Source organism: Struthio camelus, chromosome W (assembly GCF_040807025.1).
Source record: "Struthio camelus isolate bStrCam1 chromosome W, bStrCam1.hap1, whole genome shotgun sequence".
Lineage (NCBI taxonomy): Eukaryota > Metazoa > Chordata > Aves > Struthioniformes > Struthionidae > Struthio > Struthio camelus.
The window spans coordinates 60,054,664-60,071,247 of record NC_090981.1 but is presented as its reverse complement, the minus strand read 5'-3'; positions in this window follow the sequence as shown (position 1 = coordinate 60,071,247).

Here is a 16,584-nt window from a genome sequence, read left to right as displayed (position 1 = left end):
TAAATGTCCTTCTAGACTTCAGCAGCTGCGTGGGAAAGGCTACTGCAAAAGCATGGGATTCTGTCGGCATCTCCCAGGGTGTGTGCTGGCGTCACTCTAAGGGAAGAATCTAGGGTGCTTAAGATGAGCTGTAATGTTTGCTCTCCTTGCAGACTTCACAGCAAGACTCGCTTCAGGAAGGTGTCTTAGCTCATGCGCCCTCTCTTGCCTGCACCTCAGTTCCCCAGAACAAGCTTCAGTGTTGTGTCCCAAGTGCTTCCGGCTCCCACTGTGTAAGGCTAGAAGGAATTGCAGTGCATTCATCAGCTGTGGCTGCATTTCTCTACCAGGGATGTAACCCTGAGCTTCTCACACAAACCACTTTGAACCTCAGGGACTGGCAGAGCAAAGACTTTTGAGGAAGGCTAGAATCAAGAGGGGACTCCGTTGCTTGTGGTTGCAGAAATCCCCAGACCAGTTATTTACTGGGATGGGGGTAAACCATACGAGCACACTGCTAGAGCTGCAGCCTTCTTCCTTTGCCCTTCTCTCCCTTCTCCCCATCTGCTTTTCCAGGGCCACATACACACAGGGCATCCCTCATCTCATGGCTTTACCATCCAGGCAGCTGCTGCTCCTCTTAGCTTTTTGGACAGAACTGGGTCATTCGCTGTGATGATTTTTGAGGTACCTCACTGGTTTCAATCTGTACAAAACTCTTGACCCAGTAAAGTTGAAAGCCTCCCCCATTCATGCATATAGTGCATTTTACAGAGAGGGAGAAACTGAGGTAGAAGGATACTTAAGGTCTTGGTGAGGATCACAGGAGACTTGGGCACCCTTGGGATTTCATCCTGGGTCTCAGACTCCTAAATCCAGCCCATGCTTGCCTTCTATTTATTGCCTCCAGAATCACAAACTCTCACACAACACTCCTCCATAAAACAGACTTTGTGATGACAGTACAAATCAAACCTGTTCCCCAGCTCCTTGCTGGATGAACATGTCCTTCTGCCTCTTTACCTACTGTCAGCCCCTGTTCCCAGTCTGTCCCTTGTCTGACGCACACATACATGAGTTCTTTATTCCCCTGATCTAATCAGTGCCAGGCCCTTTTATCCATCTTGCTCTGGCCACTGTCCCTGCAGCCAAGCTCCCACAATGTGTGATGGCTGCCCGTATGTTCAGGAGGGCCAAATGGAGCGTCCTTGTACCTGCCCTTGAAAACTGCTGCAGAGGTGCTCCACCAGCCCTGCGGAGAGAGCAGCAGGCTTTGACAGGGCAAACTTTCCTGCTGAGCTTTGAGTCTCCTGCTCAGGTCTGTTTTCAATCCACAGATAAGGCAAAAGTCAGGGAAACCACAAGACTCACAGGGCAGCATCACCCTAGAGATAAGAGGAGCCAGATTTTTCCTGGAGGAGTATGAACACCAGCACTCTGAAATGGAGAGATTAAAAGGGAAAAATTGCAGGCCAGGACAGAGGCACCTGATTGTTTGAATGAGGCCCTGAAATTACAGGGTCTGATGCATCCAGAACCCTCATCTGAACATTTCCCTGTCTCTGACCCCCAATCTGAGAAATGTGATCAGAAGAGCATGGCTGTGTCCTCCCCTCAGGACACAATGGGGTTATTACTCCTACAGATAAGGCAACCAAAAAAACTCCTTGTATTTCATATTCTCTTTTCCACCTCATCCCTCCCCCAAATGTTGCAGTTCAAGACAGCTTGCAAGGACCTGCCAGCCTGGCATCCCTCTAAGCAGCACCAAAAGAGCATTAGCCTGTGTTAAAAGAGCAAAAGAGCAAAAGCAAAGCAGTGGCCCATGTCACAAATACAGTCATGTTTATTCCCTCTGCATTGCTGGAGCAAGGTTGGTTCAGTAGTCAACACAACTCTCCTTCACAGAGAACAGATTTTTAAGGACAGGCCACATCCGTTCATGCCACTCACACAAGATACACCTATAAACCCTTCTAGGGGCAATCCAAAACCCGTAGGGGGACGTCTTCACTCCCAGTTGTGATAAAGATATTTTGTGGGGTCAGGAATCAATTGGTGAAGCAAATCAATACCTATATGCATAATCAGTGAATGTCAGTTCTGATTTTACCCTATTGGGAGCAATGTTGGGTTGATATACACACAAAAGCATTTCACAGAACCCCTCACCTTCAGATAAAGGTAACTTCTGGTCATTACCACCAAAGGTTATATTACATTATATTATATTGTATTGTATTGTATTGTATTGTATTGTATTGTATTGTATTGTATTATTTGTTTTGTACATAATTTTATATGTATATATTTGACATATATATAACTGTATTATAACCATATGTTATAGATGCTTAGCATGAAAATAAAACCGTTTGTAGCTTGGTTACCCTCAACTTGGAAGAGCTGAGAATTATAGGAGAATTAAATTAGAAGAGAGTTACATTAGAAAATGATGATTAGTCTGAAAACAGAAGGAGACACTATTCTGAAGACAGCACTAAATCCAGCAGTAGTTTCATAGCCCTACATTTCTTCCAAACCCTAGGTCTCATCAACACGAACATGTTCACATGACACCCACTACCTGGGTGCCCAAACATCATCCAGTGGCCAGTGTGACTAATGTCTGCAATGAGTATTGCAGAGGTTATTTCTTATTATCTCCACATGAAAGAGGTGCATACATGGGCCTCTGCCTTGAGTAGATAGGAGTTTATCCATCTATTTTTAAAGCCCACGCCATTTATTCAAAAAGAAAGCAGATTAAAGACAAGGCCAGGGAAGTGAGGAAGTTTGTAGGGCGCTCTGTGAAAAATCTCCCTTCTTGGAGGGTAGGTGTCAGCTCAGTGGTATCTCCCAGGCCACCCACAGTTCGTATCGGACAGCAGGACCTCGAAGGGAAGTGCCAAGGCATGAGTGTGCTCTGCAGCTCCAGAGGAAGGTGGTGTGCAGAGTGGAGGCGGTGGCAGCTGCCTTGCTGCCACGCTCTGCGCTACCCACACCAAGTGCACTGTGTCCCCACGGTGGGGCTGAGTGTCAGTGAGGAGCCCATGCCTGTCCCGCGTTATGTCGGTGAACTGCGGTTGCAAATGTGTAGGAGTGCTGTCCTCCACAGGGGTAACAGGTCCAAAGACAGCAAGAGGTCAGTCCCAGCTGACAGGAACAGGACGGTAACACCAGAAGGGTAGACACAGCCGAAAGGCAGAACCCGCAGAGCAGGATGGATTTCGGCTCAGCTCCCATGTCAGGCACCCCAAAAGGGCAGGCAGGGATTATAGGGGGGACCAAGAGGGAGCGACTGAGAAAAGCCAGGAAGCAGAAGGCTGGGAAGGCCGTCACAGCCTAGAGAGCTGCTGCCAGTGCGGACGTGAAGGCATCCAAAGGAAATCCCTGATAAACTCCTGCTATCACAGTGAGGAGGAGATGCCACAGATTCCTTGCAGACATGCACAAATCCCTTCGGATGCTGCCCAGACAGCTCTGGGGCCAAGCCATGGCTTTCTCCTCAGGGCCCCAAGGAGCATGACAGGCGTTGCAGCAGGGATGGAGGTTTGTCCTGGCCTCAGCCAAGCCCCCGTCACCTTCACTCACGCCCCTGCTCCTGTGCTCGAGCCCCTTTGATGCCTCTTATCCAGGGGGGTTATTGGGAAACAGGAGAGTGGGGTCAGATATTGTGGATCTGCACGGTTCCCTGGTCATTTCTGACCTATTGATTCTTAAGTGAAAAGCCTTTACTCAGAGAAATCCACAAAAGTTGAAAATCAGTCTCTTGGTGTTGCTCGAACAAGGGCATTTTCCTTGCTCTTTTTTTTTGGCTCAAGTAATTTCCCAGCACAAGTCCTACATGACAGAAAAATTAGCAGTGTTACAAATCATCTCATATTAAGCAAAGGCATAGACACCCAATCCATTTCCCAAGGCAGGGGACACCACGCATCAGCCATTACTGACAATGCTCATGTTCCTAGCCCATATTTGTCCCTAGGCAAAGATTAAGACCAGAGGTAGCCTAGTGGACTAAATGGACCTTTGACTTGACCCACTGTAACCATTCCTATGCTCTCCCATGGCCATTCCTCACGGCAAACCCTAGCTGGTCACATCTAGGATGTCAGTCTATTTGAGAACCACAAAACAGTTTGGGTTGGAAAGGAGGTCTGATGGTGTCTGGTCCAATTCCCTGCTCAAAGCAAAGCTAGCTTTCAGAGTTAGATCCAGCTCTAAAGTCAGAGCAGGTTTCTCAGGACTGCATCCAGCTGACTTCTGAATATCTCCGCAGCTGGAGATTTCATAAGCTCTCTGGGCCCCTGTTCCAGTGTTTGACCAGCCTCACAGTGAAAAATGTTTTCCTAATATCCAATCAGTATTTCCTTGTTGCAATGTGTGCCCCCTGCCCCTTGTCTTACTGCTGCACATCTCAAATAAACTCTTAACAGCAATAAACTGACTAGACTCCTCTTAGGGTTGAATCCCATTGCCTTGGCCTGCCCTCGTCTGTCCTGTGCTCCAGCCCCAATCACATTGCTGTGCCCTGCTTGACTGGCTTAAGTGCATGAGTGCCTATGTGGTCATGGGGAGCCCTAAGGTGGATGCAGCACTGCAAACAGGGTCTCAGCAGTGCCGTAGAGGGGAAGATTCCCCTCCCTGGCCATGGAGGTTCCCCTCAGGCTAAAGCAGCCCTGGCTGCCGTGGGCCTTCTTCACTACTGAGGTTTAGCACAGACTTAAGCTGTACAACGTGCCCATTAAACATGGCCCCCAGGTTCCAGCAAACTCCCAGTCCAGCTCTCCAAATCAGCTTTGGGCATTCATGAGTCCAAGCATGCCATGGCCATTTCCAGCTCCAGGCACCACCACGCACCTTGCTTTTTGCTTGCTTTAGCTTTTGTTTAGTTACCAGGAAAGACTAATCAGCCCCATAAGCCATGTGAGATTGTCCAGGAAATGAAGCTGTGTTGGCCTTCTGTAGCGTCCTCGAAATTTCCACACTTTACTTTGGGAGCGCTTGGATGTGCCAGGGACCTCCTCCATCCGTCCAGCCCAGCTGAGAGACCACTGCCCAGCTAACTGCAGTGTCCAGGGAAATAGGAGGCCACTTACTTCAGCCACAGAAATAGAAAACTAGCAGGATTTACTAACACGTTCTTGAGTTGCTAGGTGGTCCTGAGATTAAACGAGGACACAGGAAATATGTTCCCCACTCTGCTATTATCTTCCAGAGTGAGCCCTGAACCGTCACTACTCCTCCCTGCCCGGTTCCCCATCCTCAATGGGTGACTGTGACACCTAGTGCAGAAGCAGCTTGGGGTGGGCGAAGGACACATTTGCAACTTCTTACAGCATACTGTGATCCTTATAAAAGCAACTGCCTCATCCTAGTGCTAGAATTGCCACCAGCTCCTGCGACCTTAAGTCATCCACCTCCCTACTCCTGTCTCCTCCTCTGTGCAATGCAGATAGTGACTACTCCCTGTCCCAGGAGAGCCAAGGGTGTGCGAGACTCAGCTTCCACTTCACCACCTGTGAGGCCAGCAGGTCAGAGGCACCCTCCAAAGAGCAGGCAGGGACATCCTTCACGTACACACATACACAGCAGGTCAGACCAGCAGAACAGCTCCCTCCATTCACTGGAACACTTACTGTAATGCCTGCAGCAGTGCAGCAGTTTAATGGCATTTTGGATAGTGTAAAAGCTTTAGAAGAGTGAGATCTATTGCACTGTGGCAGTGTCCCTTCTCCTTCCCCCCAGGAACTAGAGAAAGCCATATCATATGCGTCATTTAAAAGCAGACTAGAAGCAAAAGGCACTTGAAAACTTGCCAAGGGGAACAATCGTGCCCTGGTTGAGGGCAGTAAATAACTGACTTTGTTTTGTTCATCTCATATTTTATTGCCTCTGCTGTTTGCACAGTGCTTCACAGGGAAAGCGTGGTAACAGAGCCTGCCACTTCCCCTGTGCAGGCATAGTCTCTTCTCTTGCTTTCATCTCTTCTGCTCAGCCCCAGAAGATGACAACTTTGGATGTGGCACCACCACAACATCATCTGTCAGCAAGGGCTCAGGGGAAGAAAATCGGTGTCAGGCTTCTGCCACCTCTGAAGAAACCTGCACTCTGTGAGGGACCAGCCCGGCTCTCTACCCCCATCTTCCATGGCATCACATGTGGGAGGCGGACTGATGGGCTGGGCTTGCCATTGGGGTTGATAAAGACCATTTTCCTTGTGTATCAGCAGACCCTGACCCTCTGCCAGACCCTGCCACGCCTGGAACATGAGATGCCTCTTCCCTGCTTGGGGGCCCTCATGCAATCCTCCACATCACCCCAGTCTCCCAGTCTGAGGAGATCCAGAGTATGAGAAAGCCAGCAAAGGAAGCCCCTTGGCTACAGCTTCTCACCGTAGCCTTTCATCCATCTCACCAGCTGCCAGAGCCATGTGAGTGGTGCAGGATCCCCCCACCGCCTGGCTCCCTTCACTGGGCCCAGGGTGAAGGCTCACACATTCCTCACGGGGTGAGAAGCTGCATTTTCCTCTCTAGGAGCTGGTGTCATTCTGCAATCTGGTCCATGCAGGAGCTGTGGTCTGGGGATAGGGGTTTCCAGGGAGGATTCTGCCTCCTTGCAAGACCCACGGGGTTTGCCATGGTCCCATCCAAGCCCCCATTCCTTTCCCTCACACTGACGTTGCTTGGAAATTTAGGATGTTAGAAAATTCCCCTGAACTCACAACGCCTCTTTCAAGTCTATGCCAGTAATCACCTTAGAAGAAAAAAAAGGAAAAGCTTACAAATGATAGTTCTGTGGAACACAATAGATTTGTTGTATGTAGCCACAGAGTGGTAGAGGGAGAGAGATATGCCTAGCTTCATGAAGATCTGCTTGGATTGCAGCTAGACTCTCAAACATACGTGTTTGTTCAAGAGCTTTGAGTACGTTCTGGTTAGCTGTTATTCCTGTTGTACAATTACCCCATGTTCTGTGGACTCCAAGACGTTTGCAAGCACTGCCAAAATAATCCATCACAAACTCCTCACACCCATGGGCAATGGCTTGATGGAAGAACTCCTTCCCTGCTCAGCAGCTTCATAGAACAAGATATGAGCCAGCAGTGACAAAAACAAATTTTGTTCTAGGTTGTCTGTACTGGGGAACATACATATTCGTAATTTGCGTTTGTTGATTCACACTTGCTAGCAGGTTAAAAGATCAATCAAGACAAAGAAATGAAGGTCAATAAATCATAGTCACCTTTAAGTTCACAGAAGACTGACTTTCATCTACACTCCAGGTTAAAATCCTGAAGTATTTTGTCCATATCGCTGTATCTATATTAACTAATTCATAAGGGACAAAATAAATTAAGCACCCATTTGTATTTTGTCATGTAGATACATGCTTTGGCTAAAGCAACCCTGACACCCAGGAGTTTCCGCTGCCTGCTGACAATCCACAACCTGGAAGAAAACTACAAATTTGTAAAAGATTACTACAGTGTTAGCTGGTGCGTTGATGTGGATGACCACAAGTCAAATGTCTTGTGTAACAAAGACTGTGCTCTCACAGACGATGTCCCACCCAACCAGTGGCCTGTCTAAAGAGAGTGCATCCCTCCCCAAAAGCTGTCACCACTTGCTGTAGCACTTGATTTTAATCAGAGGTTTCCCTTCCAGGCACTGACCGGTCCTACTGGATCAGTCCTGCTTAGCTTTGAGCACCTGATAGGATCATAAGCCAAGACAAACGTAAGCAAAGGATAGAAACAGCGGATAGAGATCTACAGTAGGCAATTACACATACAGCAATGTTACGTTATGCACAAAGGTGCGTGAAATATGTTTGAGAAGAAAAAATCTGTATAGATAGGAGAGTTGCTCAGAGTCCAGGATATTATCAGATCTGGAAAAATGCCACGTGAGTCATTGGAGCATCAGTCAGTGGCTGTGTACAGAAAATGCTATAAAATTGGCTGCTATATTCCCTCTCCAGCATCCATACAGTATCATTTCATGGCCTCCGTAAATGATTATATAATACGCACCATGGACCCTTTTCTTCCATTACAGTTATCAGCTCTGCTAACCTATTCCAGTGCAATCCCTCCTCACACCTTTGTCCCCTTTAATAAAGCATATTTTTCAGATCATCATTGCAGGGCAATTGAAGATCCTCTGAAAAATATTTTACCTAGTCCTTCCACAACCACCCTCTCAACCAACCTGCTAGAAGAGTTGTGGGGTGGCCTGATGCCAAGAAGTAAAATCAAATGTACCTGATCAAGCAGGTTTATGTATGTCCATTTGCTCAGTAGCTGGAACAGAGTACCTCACCTGCCAGGCTATTTAGGAGTGATGCAGCTAGTTGGACCTCTGCATATCAAGACAGGAGTGCTGCTGCCATAGCACTCAGAGAGTGCTAGGAGAGATTTTCACCTGCTGGGATGCTTCAAGCAGAAAGTCCCAGGCACGCAGGGCCTGTAAGTCACAGATGGTGCCTTTAGCCCCCAGCTAGAAGCCGACAGCCAGACCACAGAGATCCTGCAGTGCCAGCATCTTTCATTTCATATTCAACAGCTCAACACGCAACTCGTAGCCATATGTTGCAGGATGCTGGGGCTCTGACTAAAGACTGTGTTTGGACTCTGAATGGACACACCTTACTGTTAATCAAACCACAGCGGGCTTTGTTAGCCTTGTGCCATGGCAGGCTCCCAGCCCAAGGTCTGTGTCACATATATCTGACACCAACTGGGAAAACAGACCATGTCCAGAGGCAAAGATGGGGGCAAGATTTCACATATGTAAGTCAGCTGCAAAGACCACCTCTCCGTTTGTGAGGCAGAAACGGTTTGCTGGCACTAGAGAAACTTTATTTAGATAAGCTCAACTGGAAAGTGCTTTGGTATTATTTGCACAGATTTCCTACATGCTTTGCATTTGAATCTGAGCCACAAAAAGAAACACACAAAGTAGGTGTGTTTACATAAACAAACACACTGCAGTAAAGGAGTGATTGTCACAAATTCTATTACATCTTTTTGCCTGCCTGAATAATAAATACACATCTCCTTCTCTCTGTGAGCGTAAAGGCAATCGATAGAGAATCTATATCTGGACAGAGGATCTGCATTCTGTCTCCATTATTATTGATTATAATAAGTTCTGTGGAACAAGGACTGACTCTCCCAATGCGTTTGTGAAGGACTGGCACAGTCAGGCACAGGTCAGAGGTACTGCTGTAATAACCATCTGTGCCAATACAAATTGAAGCAGTGAGAACGTACAAAGAGATTTTGTACAACCATGACAAACAGGTGAGCTCAGCCACCATGAGCTCTGTGCTTGAGCATATCAGAGGAGCTACCAGATGCCCTTAGAAATGTGTTTTGCTGCTGCTGCTTTGGACACTGGAGGTAGAGTCTCCTGTAGCCCTCCCTGCTGGCATGTACTGTCCCCTCACAGTGGCCTCTATGTGACCCCATCACGTGATGTCCATCAAGCGCAGCCTCCAGGCTCCAGCAAACTGCCAGTCCAGCTCTCATCAGATCAGCTTTGGGTACCCATGAGTCCCATGTCCATTTCCAGCTCCAGGCCTCACACAATTGATGGGCACCACCCATTACTTTGCTTTGTGTTTGCACTAGCTTCTGTTTATGATCAGGAAAGACTGATTCACCTCATAAGCCAAGTGGCATTGACCAGCAAAGGAGTCTGTGCTGGGCTCCTGCAGCACCTCCACACTGCCACCAGGTTCCCATGCTTTACGCCTTGGAGCATTTGGAGACAAGGATGTACCAGGATCTTCTCCACCTGCCCAGGCCAGCTGAGTAAAGGCCACGTAGATGTGACTCACAAGCTAAGCCAAACCCCATGTTGCCCAGCTTCAGTCCTATTCTGCCCTGGTACAAGTCAGATCCTCTGTTCCCTGTTCACCAGCATTTCCCCCAATGATTGCCCCGGCTGAGCGTGTTTCCAGGCCATTCCTGAGCATCATGTACTCCATGAGATTAATTCGGTCAGGATGGGATTAAGTATTTCAATAGAGAATGGGCCTACAGACTCATGGACAACCTCATCATCAGCTGGTTAATATTCAAGTATCACCTCCTCCAGGCTCAAGAGCAGTGCATCCCTCTGAGTAAGAAATCCAGCAAGGCAGGCAGGAGACCTGCATGGATGAGCAAGGAACTCCTGGCAAAACTCCAGCAGAAGAAGGAAGCCTACAGGATGTGGAAAAGGGGACAGGCCACTTGGGAGGAATACAGGGACGTTGTCAGAGTGTGCAGGGATGCGACAAGGAAGGCTAAGGCCCAGTTGGAATTAAATCTGGCAAGGGATGTCAAGGACAACAAGAAGGGCTTCTTCAAATACATCAATAGCAAAAGGAAGACTAGGGAAAGTGTTGGCCAGCTCCTGAATGGGGCGGGTGCCCTGGTAACGAAGGATATAGAGAAGGCAGAGTTGCTGAATGCCTTCTTTGCTTCAGTCTTCACTGCTAAGGCCAGTCCTCAGGAATTCCAGACCCTGGGGACAAGAGAGGAAGGCTGGAGAAAGAAAGACTCTCCCTTGGTGGAGGAGGATCAGGTTAGAGATCTTTTGTCCAAACTTGACACCCATAAATCCATGAGCCCCGATGGGATGCATCCACGAGTGAGGAGGGAGCTGGCGGATGTTATCGCTAGGCCACTCTCCATTATCTTGGCAAGGTCCTGGAGAACAGGAGAGGTGCCCGAGGCCTGGAAGAAAGTCATTGTCACTCCAGTCTTCAAAAAGGGCAAGAAGGAGGAGCCAGGAAACTACAGGCCTGTCAGCCTCACCTCCATCCCTGGCAAGGTGATGGAACAGCTCCTCTTGAAGGTCCTCACTAAGCATCTGGAGGACAAGAAGGTGATCGGGAGTAGTCAGCATGGATTCACCAAAGGGAAATCATGCTTGACCAACCTGATAGCCTTCTAGGATGGAATGACTGGCTGGGTAGATGAGGGCAGAGCAGTGGATGTTGTCTACCTGGACTTCAGCAAGGCTTTGGACGCTGTCTCCCATCACATCCTCGCAGGTAAGCTCAGGAAGTGTGGGCTAGATGAGTGGACGGTGAGGTGGCTTGAGAACTGGCTGGAGGGCAGAGCTCAGAGGGTTGTGGTCAGTGGTGTGGAGTCAAGTTGGAGGCCTGTGGCTAGTGGTGTCCCCCAGGGGTCAGTCCTGGGCCCAGTCTTGTTCAATATATTCCTCAATGACCTGGAGGAAGGGACAGAGGGCACTCTCAGCAAGTTTGCTGATGATACTAAACTGGGGGGAGTGGCTGACACACCAGGTGGCTGTGCTGCCATTGGGAGGGACCTGGACAGGCTGGAGAGCTGGGTGGAGAGGAACCTCATGAAGTTCAACCAAGGCAAGTGCAAGGTCCTGCACCTAGGCAGGAATAATCCCATGCACCAGTACAGGCTGGGGGTTGACCTGCAGGAAAGTAGCTCTGCAGAGAAGGACCTGGGAGTGCTGGTGGACAACAAGTTAAACATGAGCCAGCAGTGTGCCCTTGCGGCCAAGAAGGCCAATGGTCTCCTGGGGTGCATTAGGCAGAGTGTTGCCAGCAGGTGGAGGGAGGTGATCCTGCCCCTCTCCTCAGCCCTGGGGAGGCCTCACCTGGAGTCCTGTGTCCAGTTCTGGGCTCCCCAGGACAAGAGAGACATGATGCTACTGGAGAGAGTGGGAGGCCTCACCTGGAGTCCTGTGTCCAATTCTGGGCTCCCCAGGACAAGAGAGACATGACGCTACTGGAGAGAGTCCAGCGGAGGGCTACAAAGATGATGCGGGGACTGGAGCACCTCTCCTATGAAGGAGGGCTGAGAGAGCTGGGCCTGTTCAGCCTGGAGGAGAGAAGACTGAGAGGCGATCTCATCAATGTGTGCAAGTATCTGAAGGGAGGGCGTCGAGAGGGTGAGGCCAGTCTCTTCTCCGTGGTGCCCAGCAACAGCACAAGAGGCAACGCGCAGAAACTGAACCACAGGAAGTTCCGTCTGAACCTGAGGAAAAACTTCTTGACTGTGAGGGTGACTGAGCCCTGGCACACACTGCCCAGAGAGGAGGTGGAGTCTCCTTCGCTGGAGATATTCAAAACCCGTCTGGACGTGATCCTGGGCAATATGCTCTAGAGGACCCTGCCTGAGCAGGGAGGTTGGGCTAGATGAACTCCAGAGGTCCCTTCCAACCTCAACTGTTCTGTGATTCTGTGATTCTGTGATCACCTTCACAGGTGGTGGTGAGCCGAACAGCAGCCTCCTCTGACTGGCCAAGGAGTTAACCATAGTACAGAGGATACTGGAGAGAAGTTTGGAAACTAGGTCCTGACTCCATTCTGCATCCACATCCAGCCCCTCTTGATTACTAGGACAGTGATTCTTTTTGGACAGCTTCTCCAGGGTATTGGACATGCTCTTGCATGAACACCCTTGCTGTTTTCGGGAGCTCTGCAGGGTGATTTCCCAGTTTTATCAATTCGTGTGTTGTTAGCCTCTATCACTAGCTAACTGCTCAATATTGCAATGAGCCATCACCTCCCGTTGCTGAACAGGTTGCACAGAGTCTAGGCTTAGCATGACCAGCAAGTAGGTCACCTACATTCCTCAGAGTGTCATGGGTACTTCCAAATCTGAGCCCAGGACCTCCAAATCTGACTCTTGCTCTTCCTAATTCAGAAGCAGTCATTAACATTTGATGCTGCTCCCACCTGGAGCAGATGATGTGTTAGTGAGGGGAGGAGGCTTCCTTTCCCTGTATCAAAGGTACTACTCTGAGTGATTACCTTCAAGATAACTCAGTGCTTAGCTGGGCAACAACATCAGCTGGTGCTGCCTTCCCAGAGAACAGCAAATCACCTTCACTCCCTGTTTTCAAAGATCTTGGTAGCAGGAACCCAAACTGTCTAAAAGAGTGCCTGTACCTTCAGGATCAGTAATGTGCTTGGCACCTTTGAACTTTCTACAGCCAAAGCTTGCAGTAATGAACTCTCTCTGTGTAAGAGGAAGATTCTATATGGGGCCAACTATACACAGTGGAACAAACTTTTCTCAGAGCTATAAGCTATAATAAACCTCAGTACCTCACCTCCACAAGTATAAATGGAAAGCACTGTATGTGTGTTTGTGTCTGCATATGTGTTTCTGTGAAAAAGCAAGAGACAGGATGATTCCGTGCAATGAGAAATTTCAAACAAAAAAATTTCATTACACATATTTCCCCCCCGTTAACAGGATGAAATATAAACATGTAACAGCTGTTGCTTAATGCATTCCTAAATGGCATGCATGCATATATTATGCTGATAAGCACCATTTAAGAACTGAGACAGTGAAGGAGAGAAAGAGAAGTGATGATGTTAGTTATGCAGAGAGCAGGTCAGAATCGCAGTATGACTTCAACAAGCCAGTTTCGATCCCTCCATTTGTTAGAACATTTGCAGTAGTACATGTTGCAGTGAAGCATTTTGATAACATTTTAGATGCAATAAAAGCTTTAGAAAGGTGACATCCATTGCACTGCTGTATAGCCTCCTCCAGAAAATGGAGGGAGCTACATCACATTCGCCTTTTAAAACCCGACTTGAAAAAATACCCTTTGAAAACCACACATTGGTGTGGCTTCTGTGCTGGCTGAGGATCTGCATGAGACCAAATAATTCCTGTCCATTTCAGATCGCTGACCTTCAGCAGCACACAGCTTGCCAGGGGAAATGCATGAGCAAACTGAAGAGGTGACCATCCTGCACTTCTCTCACACTGGCCTCTTCCTCACCACAACAACCACCACAGAGCTCATCCCTCATTCCCAGCTCCATGAGGTGGCAGCAGTACTCCTGCCTTCAGGAAACCACTCCTGTGTGGGACGGACACTGTCTTCTATCCTGGAAACAGGAGAAAAGCAAGAGCGCACTGACTCCCTCAGACATCCTCAGAATTTCTAAGCTGAACCACCGGCTGGAGTGGGCTTAGCACCATGAACAAGAACAGTATAAGACACAGGGAATGTGCATTAAATAGAAATTTTTGGAATTTTCATTTGGCTTGTTTTTTCACAACGTTAAAGGAGGGGGGAAAAAAACCCTTCTGGGATTGAAACTAGCCCTGAATCTCTGCTCACCTTTCCCAAGGAGAAGCTTTCTTGCACTGCTCATTACAAACACTTCTGTAGCAGTGTCAGGTTCATTGACACTCTCCAGACATCAGTGATCCTAGAGGCTGAGGACAAAGTCACAAACACGTGTAGGAGAAAGAATAAAGGAAAGAGAAAGGAATATTAGCATAAAACTGTCACAGGAGGTTAACACTGGACAGATAGTTTGTGTTAGGGACCATAGTCTGAATCACGTTCTTGTGGTGTGATTATTATTTTTGTAACGTTTAGAGACGCAGCAAGATCCTGTTCCTACTTCCGTTGTGCCTGAGCAGACACATCAAGAATATGAGTGCAGTCCTAGTCCCAAGGGCTGTACCACCTCAACAGATCAAATACATCATAAGAAATTTAATGATAAAAACCAGGAACAGACCAAAACGTCCAGCATCCTGGACCAATGCAGATCCAATCAGCTCACCAGCTCCCAAAACAAACTTTTAGTGAGAAACTTTCACCTGAGAAAAGTAGCAAGGCTGTACATGTCAGTGGGTGCAGTTTCTCTCCTACACATGGATGACGCTGCTGATGTTAGCTCCATAACATTGCTGGGATAGGTGAGCAGGAGCAACACTGAGGTCACCATTTATGAACACAGATTGCATAGACTTACCAATCAGGGTCCTGTGGTCCCTATGCGGGACGGCTTCTGGCGCTTGGGGACTTCTCTCATAGCCACAGGATACAATAATATTTGAAGGTCTATATGCAGGAAGGTACTGGTGTAGCCCAGTGAATATGATTTTTGAAATTACTAGTGAAAGGCTGCAACCTTTGTACTGACCGGAGGGTCCACCGCCTCAGGATTTTTCCAGGCTTGCCTTGAACTGAGCTGGTGTTAGCTTACTTTAACAATTGCTAGTGGTCAAGTGACTTTTGTACAACCTGTTTTAGCTTAATCACTATGATACCATAGTGATTAAGCAAGAAATAGCAGCAAGAAATAGCCCTTCAAGTTAATGGAGGCCGGGAGAAGCTATTGTGGAACTTTCAAACTTTATCTGGGAACCACTGAGAAAGAAGCAGACTGTGATGGGAAAACACATAAAAATAGCCCCAAGCAGACCTTAAGCTTTGAGGACAAGGGACCTCCACCATGAACACTGTACTTCTCCTTGAGAACAACATAGGACATTGATGACTCACTGTGACTGGCCACCACCTATCTACTTGAGGAGACCGGTGTCATCAACGGCAAGACCCAGAGGAATGTTGGAAGAAAAGCCCAGCACCAGAGAAAAGGGTTAGGTATTAGTAATTTTTCTTTTATAACAATTTGAAGAGTATTCTTATTAATTAGGCATTTCTGTAGTAATTTGGCTCTGAGTGTTAGCATTGCAGCTAGACTAATAATAAGTGTTTAGTACATCTTGATTAGATCGCTAAGATTCTAGATAAGCTAACAATAAATTCCTGGCTCTATATGTGTATGGTGTGTTCCTCGATGCCCATAACAATGTTTTTAGTGTAGGAGCGGGAAAACAAGCTATGAGAGAAGCTGTCAGAAACCCAAGATTCCTTGGTAGTCAACAGGCACTTGCAGAGCAGAGACATGGGTGAACTCTACACAGATCCCTCCTTCTAAGTCTATCCTGTGCAGTTTGCCTGTTTGGGAATGCAGAGGACCACTGTTACTGTAACATCAACTGCCAGCCTTCAGACAGTTGTTTAGCATCAGGAGGCAAAATTTGTCAACTCAGCATAGCCTGTAAGAGCTGCAGCTCTCCAAAACATTCCTGCTAGTCCTTATGTAATCATCACCTTGAACAAATTTATCACCTGCTCCCAGTACGTGCCCACACATGCACATGCACACCCAACACTTCTCTTGCTGTCAGAGTTTAGCCCTTGATTTATCCAAACTGATCTTTCGCACGAACTCTTGCTCCTCTCATACAGGTGTGAACTGAAATAACTGGTGAGGAAGTGATCACTTAACACCCAGAGCAGTGCTCTGGTTCCAACTGATCAACTAAGTGTTACCTGTGTTTCCAAGGTCCCTCCCAGGCACAGCAATATACCATGATTTGAGATTACTCTGTGTACCTGCCCCCTCCTTCCCCCTCCCCCCCCCGGAGTACTCCCTCATCCCTGGAACATCCCCTCATCCCTGTCACACATTCTAGCCAACAGCCCCAGAGGAAGAACTTTCTAATAGTGAGACAGAGATCAGAGCTTATTAAAACTCATTTCTGCTCCTGGCTCTGTTGCTTCTCCTGTCTGTTGGGCAGGAGACCTCAACTTAGATCTGGTCATCACTTAAATGCACTTTGGTGTAAGTTCTCCTATTCAGTCTGCTGCTGTCACCCTCTCTGCTTCATATCAGTCTGTTTCTCTGTCTCTTTTTCTCATCAGCTGCTTAAAGCCACCAGAGAAATCCAAGGCAAAGCCCGTCTCAGTCAGCCATTGCATCAAAAACTATTGTCTTTCCTCAGGACAAGGT